This window comes from Stenella coeruleoalba, assembly GCF_951394435.1.
Source record: "Stenella coeruleoalba genome assembly, chromosome: 2".
Taxonomy (NCBI): domain Eukaryota; kingdom Metazoa; phylum Chordata; class Mammalia; order Artiodactyla; family Delphinidae; genus Stenella; species Stenella coeruleoalba.
Window position 1 is genome coordinate 19,253,466 of NC_137147.1, and position 21,142 is coordinate 19,274,607.

Here is a 21,142-nt window from a genome sequence, read left to right on the forward strand (position 1 = left end):
GTGTTCTTCCAAGCTTTTCTCCTATAGCTGCCCCTTTTCCCCCTTTGTAATTTGCATTCTGTAAGGAGGTTCTTTGAAATTATTTAAATATCTCATTTCTCATCATACTTGTTTGTTTACTATTTTAGCTTGGATTCAAGGTTTCTTATTTTATTCAGTAGATTATAATCTGTAACAATTAATTTTATTGTTCAAATTGTCCCATATTTGGCAAATGGGAGCCCTTCAAGCTTCCTTCTCTGCCTTTGTGACTGGCCCCATCATTTTTCCAGCCCTTCCCTGCTTCCTGACCCAACAGGTTCTAAGCTTTTCTCTTAGTTCCCTTTGCTACCCTGGAATTAGCCATTTCTCCAAGAATTAGAATTCCTTTTAGTGGAGATTTGTACATAGAAGCCACAATTTGGGGTTTGGTGACATCATTACTGTTGAGGTATTACTGCTTCCCAGCCCTCTCAAAGGGCAGACTAGGTTATCAATGTTTTTACGTTTTTATCTATTTCTATCCAACTCTTTTACACTGCTTATTTCTATATTTATCCACCTATATTTATTTCTACATCTGTATATATTGAAAACTATGAATTCATGCCAGTACAAGCAATTCCAAACTAATCAACAAATTTTCTTCTATTTTTCTCCATATTATTATTTGTAACTTATTTAGCTGGCTCCATCATTCCTAATATATTTACTGCCTCTTCCTCCAAGAAGATGTCTTCCTTATCTCTGCTTAGTAAAGGTATGCTATTGTTGACTCTTCAGTAGAGATGCCCTCATCACCCTACTTGGGTTGTCACTTCTCCCTCGGCCAAAGCAACCTCCCATCCCCTGTTTTGACATCTGACTTGTTGTCTCACCTCAAAACTTCAGAACTAAATAGTTCATAAAGTGTTGGGGTTGGGGGAAGGAACAAGAGAAGTGGAAGAGGTAGGGTGAATGAACTCTTTCAATTTTAATACAACACAAAATTGCTCTTCTATTTTCCTATGAATGTGTTATTTAAATATTTTTTAACCCTTGTTAAATGATAGGAAATAACAATTCTTTTTGAAATATTTTTATTTATTTAACAATGACAGAGGTTGAATTTTTTTTTTAATACTGGGCATGTGTTCTTTTATTCTATAAAAAGTTTTTTAAATCATTTTTCTACTTTGCTCTTTCTTGCTGACTGATATTTTCATTATTCACTCAACCAATATGTACTGCACATGTGCTATTGATCTTTAATATTTCTCTCTAATTGGCTACTTTTATTTTGATGAGCTCTTTATATGGAATTCTAGTAATGAGTCCCCCCAAGGTAGGAATCAAGTTTCATATTTATCCTGGACCCATTTCACACATGGTACAATGACAAATACTCATTAATTAGCAACTTCCTTTCATTATGTTTTTGAAAATAATTAACCTGAGGTTTATGGATAAGTTTCAGAATACTTATAAACTTGAAAATATATGGGTATGTAGGTGTATCTGTATGGGTATACTTTTCTTAAGAAAGAGGTTAAATTTTCCATGGTAACACTGAAATAATTCATTTGGCCCCAATATTTTATTATAAAAATAGAGAAGATGTAAACTTTAACAATAAATGAAGAATTATTTATATTAAAGGATATGAATAGCCTTATACAATTATTCTACATAAACTTCTGATGATCAAGACAATAGCCTTTGACCTCAAATCCTCATAGCATACAGACTAACAAGAAATTTTCAATCCTGGCTGGTAAAATGCATCCCTGATAATGTATCATCCAAAAGAAAAGGTTTTTTTTTTCTTTTTTTTAATTTGGAGATATGATTGTTTTAGTTCTACAAAGAAATTTTATTTAAAGTAAAATAACAGCAAACAAAAGTATTCTTCTCCAGTGTTTGATATAAATACTCCCTAAGTTGGACATATTTTTATCTAAACAAACTTCTCTAAAGTGCTTAAATTGTAAATAGAAGTTAAAATACTTTTTCCATAGCTTAAATTATATTTTAAAAATTGTAAGTAGCATTTTATAGCAAGGATAACAGGATTTAACCACTTCTGAATTACTCTGGTAAAGGATATAATTTTGAAAGTTGTTAACCATGAAATGCATGTCTCTAAAAGATAGAGAGGTAATAGTCTTGAGAGGGTAAAATCCTGCCAATTGGTAATTGACTTTGTGAATTACCCAGAGTATATCTTTCTACAATACAATTAGTAGCTATTAAGTATTTTTTTTAATACATAAATATCAATTGTAATAACATTTGCATCAGTATTTGGTCATTTTGTTCTGTGGTGAGGATCACAGAGATCCATAACAAAATACTATAAATAATCATAGTGCCAGTATCACCTCAATGAATGCTAGAATCTTAGAGTTTTAATTATTTACCATAATCTACTATCTTACATTCAATCCCCTCTTTATATGTTTATTTAGTGGATATTTATAGAGTGTCAATAATGCTAAAACTTAAATATATGAGATTCAATAGAATAGCCCCATGATATATGAGGTCACACTACATTGAGTGTGAGGGGAATATGGACATTAAACAATGAGTAAAGGGAGGGCTTACTCCCTTTGGGTTAATATTAAGTATTTGGGCAGGGGCAGAATTCAGAATCAAAACTACATACCCATGCCAATACTTCTTTTGGCTTTGTTGAGACAGCAGGAAATTCCTCCTTTTAATATATTTCTGATATTCTTGGAACCTTTAATTTATATATAAATATCACAAATCTTTCCTTGTGAGAAAGTAAAAGTCAAGAAAAGAGCATAGGGTTGGATGGAGAACAGGGTACACAGAAAAAGCATCAGCATAAGAGTATTATTTGGTTTGACTTTATCAAACCCTACCCCACAATTGATTTCTATGAAAGCTCAAGTTCAGATTCTAACCCTGACACCTACAAGCTATGTGATGGAGAGAGAATTATTCTATCTCTTAAACCTGAGTGCTGTCATATATAAATGCTGTCATACATAAAATGGGTGTGATAATGTCTGCTCTGAGTCATCAAGGGGATTAATGTGTGATGTACATAAAATACCTTGCGTAGTGGCTGGCTTATGATAAGCTTCCATTGGACATTTTGATATCCTAAATATAGTTCCAACTCTTCAAGACCAGAATGTTTGACCAGGAAAGTTGAGTTTCCTGGGCTTCTACATTACCTTGCCTATTCTCACAATAAATTTCTATCACCAAATGAAACATGAGCCTTCTATGTAGCTCACTGAAATCTCAAACAGGTTAAATAACTTGCATTTTTACAGTGTGCTCCATACCGTACTGAACTGATCAATGGGCATTATCATAATATTGTAGTTGAACTTCTAGTCATACCAGAAAATCAACATATCCTTAATAAAATGTCTGTTTATTTTGGTCAGATATAGCAATTAGTACAAGAATGCTCTTCTTTTTCTAATTGCTGCAATCACTAGTTATTCTATCTGGGAATAGTAAAAGGTCACTTGTTTCTCATTAATCCAGTCTGACTACATAGACATGGTTTAAGACTTTTCAAGATTTGCAAATTTATGCAACAATAAGAGCAAAATTACTTCAGGAAGAAGTAGCTCAAGAAGAAGGATGTAACTACAGTATTGTTTAAAAATTTCTAGAAAGGTCAGAAAATTGACTTGAACTGGGAATCCAGATAACATCGTAATTGAAAACAGATGCACTAAGCAGAAAGCAGCCTTTCGGTTTCTGGTTCCTGAACACTAATGCAATTGCCCGGTTGCCGGTTGTGAAGTCATGCTAATGACTCTACATGAATTTTTAATACCTCTCTCAGACATTTAGCTAATGATAGGTTATAAATTACTTTGCTACCTGAAATGTAAGACCAGATCTATATTATGTTAATGAATCAGATGCTACACTGCAAATGATTGGTATGAATCATCAGGGCCTATTACAACTGTACTGGTAATGAGCAGTAGTTTGTTTCAGTGTACAGACTTGGATTTATAATCGGGCTTAGTAGCATTTTCTAATGAGGAGAATGTAGCTTTACTTTTTTGAAATTCAGGTCCTTTCCTATGAAAAGGAGTAATATTACTTCTCACAGATTACCTCTCACAAAGAACAAATTATGATGGTGTATTAAAAATAATTTGTATGTGGCAGACTTAGATTTTTTTTATGATTTTGTGACCATTCTTTAAACAAAATTAGATTTTAAACATTTGTTTAGCATATAATAATATAAAAGTAATTTAAAATAAATCTATTGGGATATTTAATGAGAAGGAAAAAAGCTGATTAAAGAAAAGTTATTTCTTCACTTCACTGAAATCTTCTGTAATATTTTATTCAGGGAAGTTCTGTTACTTTATATTATAAAATTATTTCACTTTCATTTTACTAAAGCCTTAAAATCTTGAAATTAATTGCTGATTTTCAATTAACAAACAAGGTAGATTCAATCACAATAAAAATGCTTAAACAGTAATATTCTAGAATTTAAAATTCAAGATGCTTCTAATTTCATGTTCAGTGAACAGTTGTTGAAGATATTCTATATGTCAAGTTATGCCAACCTTTAAGTACCTGTTTAATGCACTATTATAAACCATAGAAATACTAGTGTCAAAAGCTTATAGATAAAGAGACTGAGGTTCAGAGAAGCCTTGTATAGCCTAAAGTCACATGATTAACACATTACCCATTTTTTTATTCCAAAGCTAGTGCTTTTATCCTTTATACTATATTTTGATTTTAAGTCACTTTCCCTATTTAAATACCAAAGGAAAGAATGAATGGACATAAGGAAGGGATGCAATTAAATACACTCAATTATTTCTTGCTTTAAATTATGGGCTCTATGGCCACACAGCCTGAGTTCAATCCTTTGTGTAATCTTGAGCCAATTATATTTAACTTATATGCACCTCAGTTTCCTCATCTGTTAAAATGTGATAATCATTGAACCTATCTCATAGAATTTCTGTGACTATTAAAAGGATTTACATATAAAAAGTGCTCGAACAGCACCTGGCACTGAATATGCACTTGGTGAATGTTAGCTATTATTATTGACCCATTATTTTCTGCTACTCTACAGATCACTTTCTTTCTAGATATTCCCATTCCAAAATCAAGAGAAGGTAAGTTTTTGATGAAAAAAATTTACAATTGACATACCATATTTTTTTTATAATTCATATCCTATTTCAAATTCAATAGTTATTCTCTTTTTCTATTTATCCTTTTCTCATGATTCAATATCTAAGCTACATATAATGTCATTTCCCTGCAGCAAACATTCAGGAAAACATCTCAACTGCTTGCCTTTGCTTGCAGAGAGAGAGAACAAGGCAGGCCATTACTATCCCTGTGAAGAATGGAACATCCAATTTGAATGAGGATAAATTGGCAAATAACTATTATAACAGTATCATCATCATCATAACATTTGTTAATTATTTAGAAGAAATATCTTTTCAAAATACGTTGAAGTAATAGCCGTTACATTTTTAACAGACCATTATGCACCAGATACTATGCAAAGGATTTTACATGTACGCTTTCTAATCCTCTCATGAGCCTTGCATGGGAAAATGGGTGTTCCCATTTTGAGAAGAGGAAACAAACTCAGAAATTTTATGTTACTTGGAAGGAGGTAGCACACAGGTGTTGCGAGTATAAACTTTATAGTCGGACATACCTGGTTTTAAATTCTGTTTTAATTTTTACTCAACTATCTACTACATAACTTTTCTGTCTCATTCTTATAATCTGTGAAATGTCTCATCGTATTACTATGAGGATTATGTGTGATAATGTCCATAAAAATTTTTAATTTATTACTAGATACATGGTAAGTATTCATACATGCTTAAACTAATGCACCAGTATTATGGGAATCTATATTAAAGCATACATTTATCTAACTTTAAAGATCACCATCACTTAAAACCATGTTTATGTACTCTTAAAGACAGATACTGAAATTAAACATTTTGATCAACTATTTCTTAATATTTAATTCTCTAGATATGAAAGTCATGTATATGTCTATACACTGGTATATCAGGCTAAACTGAGTAAACTATGAAACAAATACTCTTACTCCTCAAATGTTTACCATTGCAAGATATGAGCTTAAATATGAACCAGATTGATGGCCTTGACCCTGTTCCCACATGAAGAGCAGGTGTCCACAGACCACCTTAATTTTGTAGTTTTCTTTCTAGAATAGAAACGGCAGGAGAAAGAGCTTTGATTGAAATTTTTGACGTACTATGAAGCACTCTTTTATACAGTGGGTAGACTATTACCCACAGGAGATTAATACATTATAACACCAAATCAGGTATGATATATTCATTTTCATACCAAAAGCATACTAGCAATATTTATTATAAAGAAATGATTGATTTGTACTGGGTAAAAGCAATTTACATTTTTACACACATGCATACACTCCCTTATAAACTTTCAAAGTTTTAACATAATTACCTTCTAACACATATTTTCAATGAAATTTATTCTTAGAAAGTAAAAACTAATAGGGAATGTAATTATAAAATGTTTTATTTTTTTCTATTAATTAACGGGTTACAAAAATATTCTTTTAGTGGATTTAAGTCAGAAATGATGTTTCAAAGAAATCATTCCATCATCATCTGGAACACTGCAGTCTACTTTTACTCATGCTAAAATCACTCAGCCTGTAACATACCAATACCATTTTATTTATAGTGGCACATCTCCACGATTCTTCCCATCAGTGACTTGAATTCAAAAATACTCAAATAAGGATTTATGACTCAATAGTTTAGCTTTGGAGAATCTGTACATCATAAATGATAACACTGTTTTGTAAAATAATTAATATGTTTCAGTCACAGATGTACCATCTTTTTCAATAACATCTTACCTCTTGAATAATTCAAAGATTTTTCTTCTAACTGTTGCTAAATTCTATACATTCTTGAGTAAATATTGAATATTGAAAGCCTCATAACAATGAGTGATATTGGACTATACTTCCCTATTTATCAGCAATTTTTGTTTTTTAATATGTGGCAGAAAGACAAAGTTATAATATGGAATATGTTATTTTTAATTCAACAAATACTTCTATATTTTCCAAGCACTATATGTTGAAAATTTCAAAATAAACAATCTCTAACTTTTCTACTTAAATCAGTTATAACATCTAAAAGAAAAACAGAAAACTTAGAAAATTCAAAACATACATTTGTTTGTAGAATAAAAATTTACACAAATTTTAAATCGATGAATGTGTATTACTTCCAGTTATGTTAATCATACTGTCCAGTGAAATGAGACAAAGTATAAAAGAGTAAGAGGATTGAGGACAGAATGCTCAAATTCTTTTGCACACCTGAAAGTGATCTGAAGATCCCCAATGAAACTGCAGCTGCAAAATGTAAGCCTACATATCATAGACCCAATGACAAACTAGTTTTCCATAAATCATACCATCAAGGTAGATATTTTAAACACATTTCCAAAATATTTTGAAATGATATTGTATATTGACTTGTCAATTATATGAAATTATTTCACTTAATTTTGCAGCTTCCAAGATTCTTATTTTCTTTCCTGTAATTTTCTTGCCAGTTTTTCCTCTGATATTGAAAGGTTCCAACTACAATGAAAAGTACAGTGGGAATATGTGTTCCACATTTAAGAACATTAAGAATGCAAGAATGACCTCAAAGTAAATATTGGAAAAGAAGATAAGCAAGGCAATATACATATGAGATTTTGAAGAACTAATCACTAGGAAATATCTAAGGGATTCCATAGCCATATCCAGGAAGTTAAGCCATAATATTTGTTCTTAGGAAGCTCTTTAGCAGTTAAAATGTAAAGGAGATTTAGCTACTAAAAGAGTGTTAACAGTAGAGAAATAAAGAGGGAAAATATCTAACCCTAGCCCAGAACTGAAAGGATTTAGTTTTTGAAAAAGATAACTTCATAACTTTGAAGTTTTTACAAAGATTATTTCAAATCAAATTGGAAAATGATGTATACATACATAGTTTTTGATAAAACTATAATTCCAATGAATCAATGAACTCTGCTCAGGAAGGTGATATCCTCCATGATGAAAAGACAGAAAAAAAGTTGAGTTTCTTGAATGTGATAGCTGTGACAGATGAATCTCTCAAGTTAGTCAACACATTAACTCAGTCAGAAAAAAAATAGCATAAAGATTTATTTGAGTATAATTTTTCCTTGAATTGGCCAATCTTTAATATACCAAAGTAATAGCCTCACAGCTCCCAAGTAGCCCTCCAACTTAAACTCTAAAAAAGAGTTTAATATTCAAATGCATTTAAGAACACTGCATGTTATACACCCCCTTGGAGGATTGCACTGCCATTAGTGTATTAAAGACTTGAGTGACTTAGCTGTATGGACATATTTTCAGTGCATTTGATGTAATCATACTTGAATACTTGAAAATTCTTCAAGTTAAATGATTAACATACTATAAAACCATCATTCTAGGAATTCTGAGATATGGTGCTCCAAACACAGCCATCCCACTGGTAAAAAAAAAAAAAAAAAAAAAAAAAAAGTTTGATATTCTCCATTCTTCCCATCAGATTGGCTCCACTGTTCTTAGACAAATAGCTGACCAGCTCTTAATTCTGCCTCTGATTTCAAGTTAGCCGAAGGTTGGCACCAACAGGAATTCAGAGAATGGGTGAGAGGTCCAGTACTTGGTACCCTGAGTGTCTCCCCTCAATATTACTACAAGTTGGCTGTGTCCCTCTACAAAAGACCAAAACTGCTATCAGGTGACATTTGCTTACAGGTACTCTCCCTAGCTTATCATAATCACACCTCCTCTTTCCCCTTTAGACCTATGAGTAGTAACTTTTCTGTCCACTGTTGTTAGACATAGGATACTTCACCCCATTTCCATTAAAACTGCTCTTGTTTTTTAAATTGTTGCCTTCAATTGTACCATCTCTTTCTTGTTGGACCCATGAGTAGCCCTAGAAAATACACACTCAAAATGAGATTATGGGATTAAGTTCCTCACATATTTAAGGAGTCCATAGATCATCCTTTACATGTGAGAAAGAGAACACTGGTAACCTCTTCCAGGTAGTGGCATCACAATTATTGAAATTATCACTAATTTTACATGCATTAAATACATTCAATGAAGTGCAGGCAGCTGTTGAGAGATCATTTGGCTGTGATCCTCAGGCACCATGGAATGTCAATCTGAGTATTTATTCTTCTGCTTAAACTTTCTGTTTTCTCCAATCCCTCATATCCTGGACCAGATTTAAAAACAAGACCCTCAATTAATGTACAATGACTGGTCTATGTGTGCAGCCTCATTCCATGTCACTTCTCAGAAAATACACTTTCTTAGTTTGCTCTGGGATGGGCAAATTGAAAATGTAGTCATGTTGTGTTCCAGTCCATGCTTCACCCATGCTCTTCTCTCTGTTATATTGTCCTGTCTTTTTGTATTAAACTGAGCAATTTGTGTTTATTCCACAATGCTGAGCATCCTAACTGATGTCACTGCCTCTTCCTGACATCCCCCAACCTGTTGTGTATCTTTCTCCTCTGCTCCCTAAGCACTTCAGAATACCTCCAGTAACACTGTTCTGACACTCTACTATTAGATGAATAGTTAAGATTACCATGTGCATTTTTTAAAAAAAAACAATATATTTTAAACCTGCCTAAGGAGGCAAAAGACTTATACTCAGAAAACTATAAAACACTGATGAAAGAAATCAAAGCTGACATAAATAGATGGAGAAATATAACATGTTCTTGGATTGGAAGAATCAGTATTGTGAAAATGACTATACTACATAAAGCATTCTACAGATTCAATGCAATCCCTATCAAACTACCAATGGCATTCTTCACAGAATTAGAACAAAAAATTTTACAATTTTTATGGAAACACAAAAGATCCCGAATAACCAAAGCAATCTTGAGAAAGAAAAATGGAGTTAGAGGAATCAGGCTCCCCAACTTCAAATTCTACAACAAAGCTACAGTAATCAAGACAGTATGAGGGAGTTCCCTGGTGGTGCAGTGGTTAAGAATCCACCTGCAAATACAGGGGACACAGGTTCAAGCCCTGGTCCTGGAAGATCCCACATGCTGTAGAGCAATTAAGCCTGCAAGCCACAACTACTGAGCCCACATGCCACAACTACTGCAGCCCACATGCCTAGAGCCTGTGCTCTGCAACAAAGAGAAGCCACTGGAATGAGAAGCCCACACACCACAACAAAGAGTAGCCCCCACTCACTGCAACTAGAGAAAGCCCGCACACAGCAATGAACACCCAACACAACCAATAAATAAATAACTAAATAAACAAACAAACAAATAAATTTATTAAAAAAAAAAAAAAGACTGTATGGTAGTGGCACAAAAACAAATATAGATCAATGGTGCAAGATAAAATGTCCAGAGATAAACCCATGCACTTACAGGCACCTAATTTATGACAAAGGAGGCAAGAACATACAATAGAGAAAAGACAGTCTCTTCAATAAGTAGTGCTGGGAAAATTGGACAGCTACATGTAAAAGAATGATTTTAGAACACTACCTAACACCATACACAAAAATAAACTCCAAATGGATTAAAGACTTAAAAGTAAGACCATACACTATAAAACTCTTAGAGGAAAACAGGAAAAACACACTTTGACATAAATCACAGCAAGGTCTTTTTTGACCCACCTCCTAGAGTAACGGAAATAAAAACAAAAATAAACAAATGGGACTTAATTAAACTTCGAAGCCTTTGCAGAGCAAAGGAAACCATAAACAAGACAAAAAGACAACTCTCAGAATGGGAGAAAATATTTGCAAATGAAACAACAAACAAAGGATTAATCTCCAAAATATACAAACAGCTAATGGAGCTTAATATCAAAAACAAAACCCATCCAGTTAAAAAATGGGCACAAGACTTAAATAGACATTTCTCCAAAGAACACATACAGATAGCCAAGAGGCACATGAAAAGATGCTCAACATCACTAATTATTAGAGAAATGTAAATCAAAACTACAGTGAGGTATCACCTCACACAGGTCAGAATGGCCATTATCAAAAACTCTAGAAACGATAAATGTTGGAAAGGATGTGGTGAAAAGGGAACCCTCTGCACTGTTAGACAGAATGTAAATTGATACAACCACCAATGAAAACAGTATGGAGGTTCCTTATAAAACTAAAAATAAAACTACCATATACCCAGCAGTCCCACCACTGGGCATATACCCTGAGAAAACCATAATTCAAAAAAAGAAATGTAACACAATGTTCATTGCAGCACTATTTACAATAGTCGGGACACAGAACCAACCTAAATGTCCATCCACAGATGAATGGATAAAGAAGATGTGGCACGTATATACAATGGAATATTACTCAGCCATAAAAAGAATTGAGTTATTTGTAGTGAGGTGGATGTACCTAGAGTCTGTCATACAGAGTGAAGTAAGTCAGAAAGAGAGAAAACAAATACCGTATGCTAATGCATATATATGGAATCTAAAAAAAAAGAAAAAAGGTACTGATGAACCTAGTTGCAGGGCAGGAATAAAGTTTTAGACATAAAAAAATGGACTTGAGGACATGGGATGGGAGAGCGAAGCTGGGGCGAAGTGAGAGTAGCATTGACATACATACACTACTGAATGTAAAATAGTTGGCAGGTGGGAAGCAGCAGCATAGCACAGGGAGATCAGCTCAGTGCTTTGTGATGACCTAGAGGGATGGGATAGGGAGGATGGGAGGGAGGCTCAAGAGGGAGGGGATATGGGGACATGTGTATACATATGGCTGATTTGCTTTGTTGTGCAACAGAAACTAACAGATTATTGTGAAGCAATTAAACTCCAGTAAAGATCTATTATAAAAATAAAAATAAAAACTATATCTTTGGTGCCAATCACATAGTATGTAGGAGGAAATCTAGAAAAAAGATGCTGATTTAGACAGTTAATTACAATTCCCTTTTCTGAGATGTTAAAATCAATATATGTATTCTTTCTTTATACAATGTTTATATGTGGGTAAGTTCTCACTGGATTTAAAAATTCAAAAATGTACAAAGTCATACATGAAAATTCCCTTCATTTTTCTCTCCTCAAAATTAACTTACATTAACAATAGAGTGAGACTTACGCCTTTCAGGAAATTTTATGCCAAACAAAATAGAATGAACTACTTGAAAGAAGATATATTTGGTATTTTTACTTGTCTGGCAGAAAGTCACGGGCATATTAACACTAATTGTGCTTTGGAGTTTAACATTGCCATAGGGCATGGTTTCTTTTACCACAATATACCAAAAATATCCATTAGATAAATGATTCACATTAAACTTTTGCTACCTGGGTGGGTGTTCTATTTGTTTTGTCGCTAATTCTAAATATATTGTGGTTCTTAGTATGCTACTGCATTTGGTGGCTCTGTAGCTGCATAAGAATATAACTAAAAACATTAACAGGGCTTCCCTGGTGGTGCAGTGGTTGACAGTCCGCCTGCTGATGCAGGGGACACGGGTTCGTGCCCCGGTCCAGGAAGATCCCACATGCCGCGGAGCAGCTGGGCCCATAAGCCATGGCTGCTGGGCCTGCATGTCCGGAGCCTGTGCTCCGCAATGGGAGAGGCCACAACAGTGAGAGGTCCATGTATCACAAAAAAACAAAACAAAACATTAACAGGCTGTTATAGAAGCTGGTGTTCCAAATTTTCCTTAATTTTCCAAAAATACACTATTAAATTTAAAAACTACTACATGTAAGCAGGTTTTCATACATTTGTGAGTAGTTAAATGTATTGCAAAATCCAAACAAGTTTTTTAAATCCTTAAAAGTACAGTAGATAAAAACATACATACCACAAGTCATGTATTTTGCTTTGCTCATCATACCACATATTAAATAAGAAAGGAATCAAGGGGGAAACAAGATAAGCAAGGGAGTCAGAATTTTTAGTGGCACACTGTCACTGCAATGCACATTTTGCTGCAGAACACCTAAAGTTAAAAATCCCTCCGTTTATCAATACAAAATAAAGAACACCTTTGCAAAGTATTTTCTAAGCACAAACTAGAATTTGGCATACTTATGTGTGAATATTGTGATTGGCACTGTTAGTCTAATAGAAAGCAAATGGGCAGCTCTATTAACTACTGTGGCTTAAAATTCTGATTTGTTTCATCCTCTAATTAAAATCCAATAATGCTAAAGGTGAGATACATTATGTATAAATTTACTTTAGCAATGAGAGGTCTCTTAGATGATATAAATGTCACGATGCAATTGCAGGACCTTTTCTTAAACATGAAAAATGGAAATAATCTTTAGCACAGAGGTCCAAACCATTTCCAAAGGACAGACAGAAAGGCCTAGGAAGCCAGAGCACCTTAGACAGCGGTCTATGACTGGGTTTCATGTCTTGGTACTACTGGGGAGCCAACAAAAATATAAATTTTCTCCCTCAAGCCCTAGTAAGTTAGAAAAAGGAAGCAGGCCAATGTTCTGGTGATAACACATCAGCTACACAAAAGTCACCAGAACAGAATCCACTTTATTTTTCTTTAATTTTTTATATAATTTTTAAGGGTTATTTCCATTTACAGTTATTGCAAAATATTGGGTATAATTCAACATATCACCAAGTCCACTGCTGTATTTAATAATGTAGTTAGCACTCCATAGTGCTTGATTTGTAGAAACAAAGGTCTTCAGCTAAGGCTTTAAATGGGAAAGGAAAGAAATGTGAGTCACAGAGAACGTACTTCCAGAAATAAAGTCTAACCTCCAATCTCTAAATTGTTTATTTTAACTTAGGATCAGAACAATAGCATTTATTCTTTTATAACAGGAATCCAGGGTCTCTTTTCTCAAGGATCCCACAATGAGTTTAGCTCTGATTAATGGAAATACAAAGGGAGAAAGAATGCTAAAGGGGAATGCAAAAGGAGAGAGTGATTGCCTGATAAAGAGAACAGAAGGTTTGTCTCCACACTTTTATCTCTTTTGTATAAATTACATGTCACCCATCATATTAAAAATAATATTTATTAATATACAAATAAATGAATTAATTCATCAATGATAAATAAACATAATATATAAATATACATTATGATATTTTGTTTATTCAACTTCCTTGAAATAAGCAGGAAAGGAAAGCATAGGGCTCTGGAAGGCAAAAAAGACATTACTAAGTTATATTCCAAAATTTGTAGATATCATTTCACAGCTGAATTGTCTGTATCCTCAATCAAAGACCATTTATTGTGGACACATGAATCTTATACATGGTAAAACTTTTAAAGATATTTATAGACTCAGATTCATTTGTCTAGACTGCAACTTCTTCCTTGCAAAGAACTTTGTCCTGACTTTAATGTTTACTACACTACCTAGCATACTGTGTTATACAGAGATATCATGACTAGCATTTTATAGCAATTTACTATTTCAAAAACAATTTCATCTACATTATCTTATATGACTTGCACTACTTGGTAAGTTAGCCAATATGATTGCCATTTCATAGAGTAAGTCGCTTAGAATCAAAAAGATTGACTTACCTGATTGTAGTTATTAAATTCCAAAACCTAGTATCCAATAAAGTCTCAGACTACAAATGTCATATTCTTCCTCAAACAGCATCCATCAAGAGATGATTATTGAATGAAAAAAATTGGTTTTTATTTGATGTCATTTTCTTAAAATCTACCAAATGCATAATGTATATAAGTCATGGAACTAGATGCTAGAGATATAAAAATAGTGAAGATGCAGTTTTTCCACAAAATAAACTTAGAGTCTAATAATGGTGATATCAGGGGTTCACATTTTCAATCAATTATTCCTCTGCCATCCTCTCAACAGTCACCAGGTTTTCATATTGAGGCCATATAACATGGCACTATTTTCTCACCAAAAAGATCTTATTTCATGAATAAAAATGACACATAAAATAAAGGACTGATCTTTATAGAAGGTAAACAAAAGCAAATGCCTTGATGGGATACCCTATGAGGTTTCAGAGTTATTTTTTACATAAGTATATCAAATATGTGAAAGACAATTATGTAATTGTAATTTTCTCAGAGAAAAGAACACATAGATTTCTATGTATTCTAATAGTTGTATCTGATCAGAAATTCAGAAATAAAAAGTTAAGCTCAAAATTGAAAGTAAAGACTTATTTGATGCCAGGTAGCATCTGAAAATTCTCACACCTCATTTGATATCAACTGGGTTGATATCCTAATGGGTTTTATGCCTGTATCTCCAGCCTGAGACTTGTTTTCCTTGTTGCTGAACTATATGACAAAATACAAACTGAATATCTGTGTTCTGCTTCAGATATATTCAAATGTATTCTTATTAACTCTAAACCAAGAAAAAAACATCAATCAAACACAACTCAAAACAAATAAAAAAACTACCTAGGGGGCTTCCGTGGTGGCACAGTGATTGAGAGTCCACCTGCTGATGCAGGGGACACAGGTTTGTGCCCTGGTCCGGGAAGATCCCACATGCCGCGGAGCGGCTAGGCACGTGAGCCATGGCCGCTGAGCTTGTGCGTCCGGAGCCTGTGCTCTGCAACAGGAGAGGCCACAACAGTGAGAGGCCCACATATCACAAAAAAAAAAAAAAAAAAAAAAAAACTACCTAGGACTTTGAGGTAAACCCAAAAGCAAGGAAGTTTTCTGATGTAGAGTTGAACCCTGGAAAGAAAGAAGAGCTTAGAATGAGTTACTCATTCTTAGGGTCTTCAGCTGGAAGACAGAACACAGTTCTCCAGGGGGTGGCTGAAATTCAGAAAGAAAACATAAAGTCCTCTGGCCTGTAATAACAGACATCAGAGTTCAGAGCAACCACAGTCTTTGGAAAATGAGGAGTTAATCCTGGAGGGTACAGGGTCAGAGAAGGAAAACCCCAAATTCTATGTTTACCCTATTCTCAAATCTCTGACTTGAAGCCAGAAACACATAAGCATGGGGCAGACTGCCAACAGCCTCTCTAAAGAGAAAAGAACAAAATGGAACATAGCTATTGCTCAAGAGAAATGGTTTGTAAATTGATTCAAACAGTATTAATTGCCTGCTATAAGAAAGATGCCAAAACTCTGGAGGAATAATGCAGAATCCAGAGTCTCTACAATATAATATTTACAATTCTGGAATGCAATCCAAAATTATGAAGTATATGAAGAACTTGGAAAATATGATCTTGTTCTCAGAGAAAAAAACAGTCAACAGAAATCAACACTGAGATGACCCAGATGTTAGAACACTTAGTCTAGGACTTTAAAGCAGATATTATAACTATGCTTAATGAGAAAAGAGAAGCATAATCTTATAATAAATAAAAAGATAGATGTCAAAAGAGAAATAGAAACAATGAAAATATTCAAGAGGAAATTTTAGAAGTGAAAAATACATCTGACATCAAAAATGTCCAGGGTGGTTATAATAGAATGGAGATAATTTTTAAAAAAAGAATCACTAAACAGAAAAATAGATTAAAAGAAGATATCTAATCTGAAGAAAAAAGAGGAAAATAATGAAAAAAAGTGAACAGAACTTCAGGTACAAGTGGGATAACAAAAAAGAAATCTCTAACGTATGTATGATTAGAATCCCACAGAGTTTATAGATATTTGACCAGGAAAAATACTTAAACAAATATTGGCCCCAAAATTTCCCAATTGTGGTGAAAGACATACATTTACAGATTCAATAGAATCAGTCAAAATCAAACAGGGTAAGTATGAGGAAACCATGACTAAATAATTCATAGTCAGTTGCTGAAAACTACAGCTAAAAATAGAATTCTGAATGCAGTCAGAGAAGAATGACAACTTATATTCAGGGGGAAAATAATTAGAATACCCTGAAACTTCTAATCAGAAATTATAGAAATCAGAAGACAGCAAAATGACATATTTGAAGTGTTGAAAGGAAAGAATTGACCACCTGGAATTTCATATCTATACAAATATCTTTCAAGAATAATAATGTGACATTTTCAGAGAAAAGAAAAATAAGTAAATCATCTGCAGACCCCCCACTATAAGGAATGTTGAAAGATATTTTTCAGGCTGAAGGGATATGGCATGATATAGAACAGTATCCTCAAAAATGAATGGATGAAGAACACCACAAATGGTATACATTGAAATAAATGCAAAATACAATATTTTTTCTCACTTTTAAAATATATGTGACTATTTTACAAAAAAATACAACAAATTCTGGTTGCTATAATGTATGTATATATAATACATATGATACAATACCATAAATATAAAGGGATATAAACAATTAGAAATTTTCTGCATAAAAATGCATTTTATTAACTGATAAAATATTAATTCTAAGTATACTAAAACGTTTAGGATGTGTTATCTCTAGAGTAATCTCCAAGACAATGCAAAGATTAACAATCAAATACATGAATTAAAATGAAATAATAAAAAAAATCTAAATAACACAAAAGAAAGCAGGAAATAACAAAACAGAACAGGGTTTCCCTGGTGGTGCAGTGGTTGAGAATCTGCCTGCTAATGCAGGGGACACGGGTTCAAGCCCTGGTCTGGGAGGATCCCACATCCCATGGAGCAACCAGGCTCATGAGCCACAACTACTGAGCCTGCGCGTCTGGAGCCTGTGCTCTGCAACAAGAGAAGCCGTGATAGTGAGAGGCCCACACACCACGGTGAAGAGTGGCCCCCACTTGCCACAACTAGAGAAAGCCCTCGCACAGAAATGAAGACCCAACACAGCAAAAATTAAAAAAATAATTAATAAAAACTCCTACCACCAACATCTTCTTCAAAAAAACAACAAAAAAAGGGACAAACAGAAAACAAAAATATTAACCATAAATCCAAATATATTAATAATTCAATTTAACTGAATAAACTAAACATTCCAATTAAAAGACTAAAAAAAGAAGATGGCATACTAGGAGGACACAGAATTTTCATCTCCTCACAACTAGGGCACCTACCAGGCACCAGTGGGGGACCATGGATACATAAGGGGATGGGAGGAATGCCCAGTGACCTGGTAGGTTGTGGGGCATAGGGGAAGCGAAGGGGGAAGAAAAGTGGAGGTGGGACGGGACTAGCACCCCTGAGGGGCAGCTGGGGGAGGGGGAAGGATCCCACACCAAAGAGAGAAATTGGGGAAACCATTGGGAGGGCAGAGGATCAAAAGGGAGCGTGGCCAGCTTTCCTGTGCCCACTTGGAACCCAGGGAACATGTTGAGATCCCAGTCCTGATCCACTGCCCACCTAGGACCCCTACAGCTGTACAGTCCTGAGGGAGTGGGAGGGAGGGAAGTGGGAGCTAAAGTAAAGGCCAGGCCACAGGGACAGGAGTGGCTGGAGTGGGAAGGTGTTCCTACACCCAGCAGGACCCACCCACAGTTAGGGGTCCAGCACAGATGGGGGAGACCATGGGAGAGACGTTGGGGAGGGATAAGAGGGAACAGGGCCAGTGTTTTCCCTGTTGGGCTCCCGGGACTAATCCTCTGCTTTTGGAGCCTTCCTTCTGCCATGCAGAGCCCAAGCCCCACCCCTACACCCCTACCCAGAGCCCTACCTCTACACTCAGACACCCCCTCCAATGAAGTGGGCCTAAACCCCACCTATGCACCCTCACTCAGGGCCCTACCTACAAACTCCAGAACTCCACACTCCAGAGGCTCTCCTTTCTACCTGCTGCCTCTCCCCTTCCACACAGGTCCTAAGCAGAGGCCCTGCTCCATGCTTGAATGTAGTCCTGCCTAGGCCCCACCCCATGCTCTAACATCAAACACCCACCGACCTAGGTCCCTCCCCACCCTAAACTCTGCCCATACATAAGTCCCAACCCCATTTAAACTCCACCCCCATAGCCAAGGCTTTTTTTTTTCTTTTCTTTTTACTCTTTATTTATTTATTTTTTTATAAATGTATTTATTTTTGGCTGTGTTAGTTCTTCGTTGCTGCATGTGGGCTTTCTCTAGTTGCAGCAAGCAGGGGCTGCTCTTCATTGCAGTGTGTGGGCTTCTCATTGCGGTGGCTTCTCTTATTGTGGAGCACAGGCTCTAGACACGTGGGCTTCAGTAGATGCAGCACACAAGCTCAGTAGTTGTGACTCACGGGCTTAGTTGCTCCATGGCATTGGGATCTTCCCAGACCAGGGCTTGAATCCATGTCCCCTGCATTGGCAGGTGGATTCTTAATCACTGCACCACAAGGGAAGTCCTTTTCTCCTCTTTTAGATTGGGGTTCTGTATACCTTGTTGATTCATTGTTGTTGATTCTTTTATATTTTTACTTTTCCTAATAAATCTTTTATTTTTCTAATTTTATTTCATTCCTATTTGGCTTGTTCCCCAACCTGTTTTCTGTGTGGTTTTATTTTACCTTCTTGCAATTGTTTCAGAGTATTATTTTTCCTAATATATTTTCTACCTTTCTATTCTTTGATAATGTACTGCTCCTTTTTCTCTTTTTTTTTTTTTCTACTATGCCACGAAGCTTCAGGGATGTTGGTTCCCAGGCCAGAGGTTAGGCCCAAGCTCCTATGGTGGTAGCTCCAAGTCCAAAAATCTGGGCTAACAGAGAACTTCAGATCCCAGGGAATATCAACTGGAATGAGGCCTCCCAGAAGTCCTCATTTCAGCACCAAGACCCAATTCTATCCAGCTGCCTACAAACTCCAGTACTGAACATTTTAGGCCAAACAACCAGTAAGACAGGAATACAGCACCACCCATCAAAAAAAAAAAAAAAAGAAAAGAAAATGAAATGACCAAAACATATGTTGCAGACGAAGGAGCAAGATAAAAACCTACAAGACCAAATAAATGAAGATGAAATAGGCAACCTACCTGGAAAAGAATTCAGAGTAATGATAGTAAAGATGTTCCAAAATCTCAGAAACAGAATGGAGAAAATACAAGAAACATTTAACAAGGATCTAGAAGAACTAAAGAGCAAATAAACAGTGATGAACAGCATAATTACTGAAATTAAAAATACTCTAGAAGGAATCAGTAACAGAAAAACTGAGGCACAAGAATGGATAAGTGAGCTGGAAGATAAAATGTTGGAAATAACTGCCAGGGAGCAGAATAAAGAAAAAAGAATGAAAAGAATTGAGGACAGTATCAGATACCACTGGGACAACATTAAATGCACCAACATTCAAATTACAGGGGTCCCAGAAGAAGAAGAGAAAAAGAAAGGGACTGAGAAAATATTTGAAGAGGTTATAGTTGAAAACTTCTCCAACATGGGAAAGGAAATAGTCAATTAAGTCTAGGAAGCACAGAGAGTCCCATACAGGATAAACGCAAAGAGAAACACACCGAGACACACATTAATCAAACTTTCAAAACTTAAAAACAAAGAAAAACTATTAAAAGCAGCAAGGGAAAAGCAACAAATAACATACAAGGGAAACCCCATAAAGTTAACAGCTGATCTTTCAGCAGAAACTCTGAAAGCCAGAAGAGAGTGACAGGACATATTTAAAGTGATGAAAGGGAAAAACCTACAATCAAGATTACTCTACCCAGCTAGGATCTCATTCAGATTTGATGGAGAAATTAAAAACTTTAGATAAGCAAAAGTTAAGAGAATTCAGCACCACCAAACCAAATTTCAACAAATGCTAAAGGAACTTCTCTAGGCAGGAAACACAAGAGAAGGAAATGACCTACAAAAGCAAACCCAAAACAAATACAAAATGGAAATATGAACATATATATCGATAATTACCTTAAATGTAAATGGATTAAATGCTCCAACCAAAAGACATACACTGGCTGAATGGATACAAAAACAAGACCCATACATAAGCTGTCTACAAGAGACCCACTTCAGACATAGGGAAACATACAGACTGAAAGTGAGGTGATGGAAAGAGATATTCCATGCAAATGGAAAATAAAAGAAAGCTGGAATAGCAATTCTTGTATCAGACAAAATGGACTTTAAAATAGACTATTACAAGAGACAAAGAAGGACAATACATAATGATCAAGGGATCAATCCAAGAAGAAGATATAACAATTGTAAATATGTATGTACCCAACGTAGGAGCACTTCAATGCATAAGGCAAATG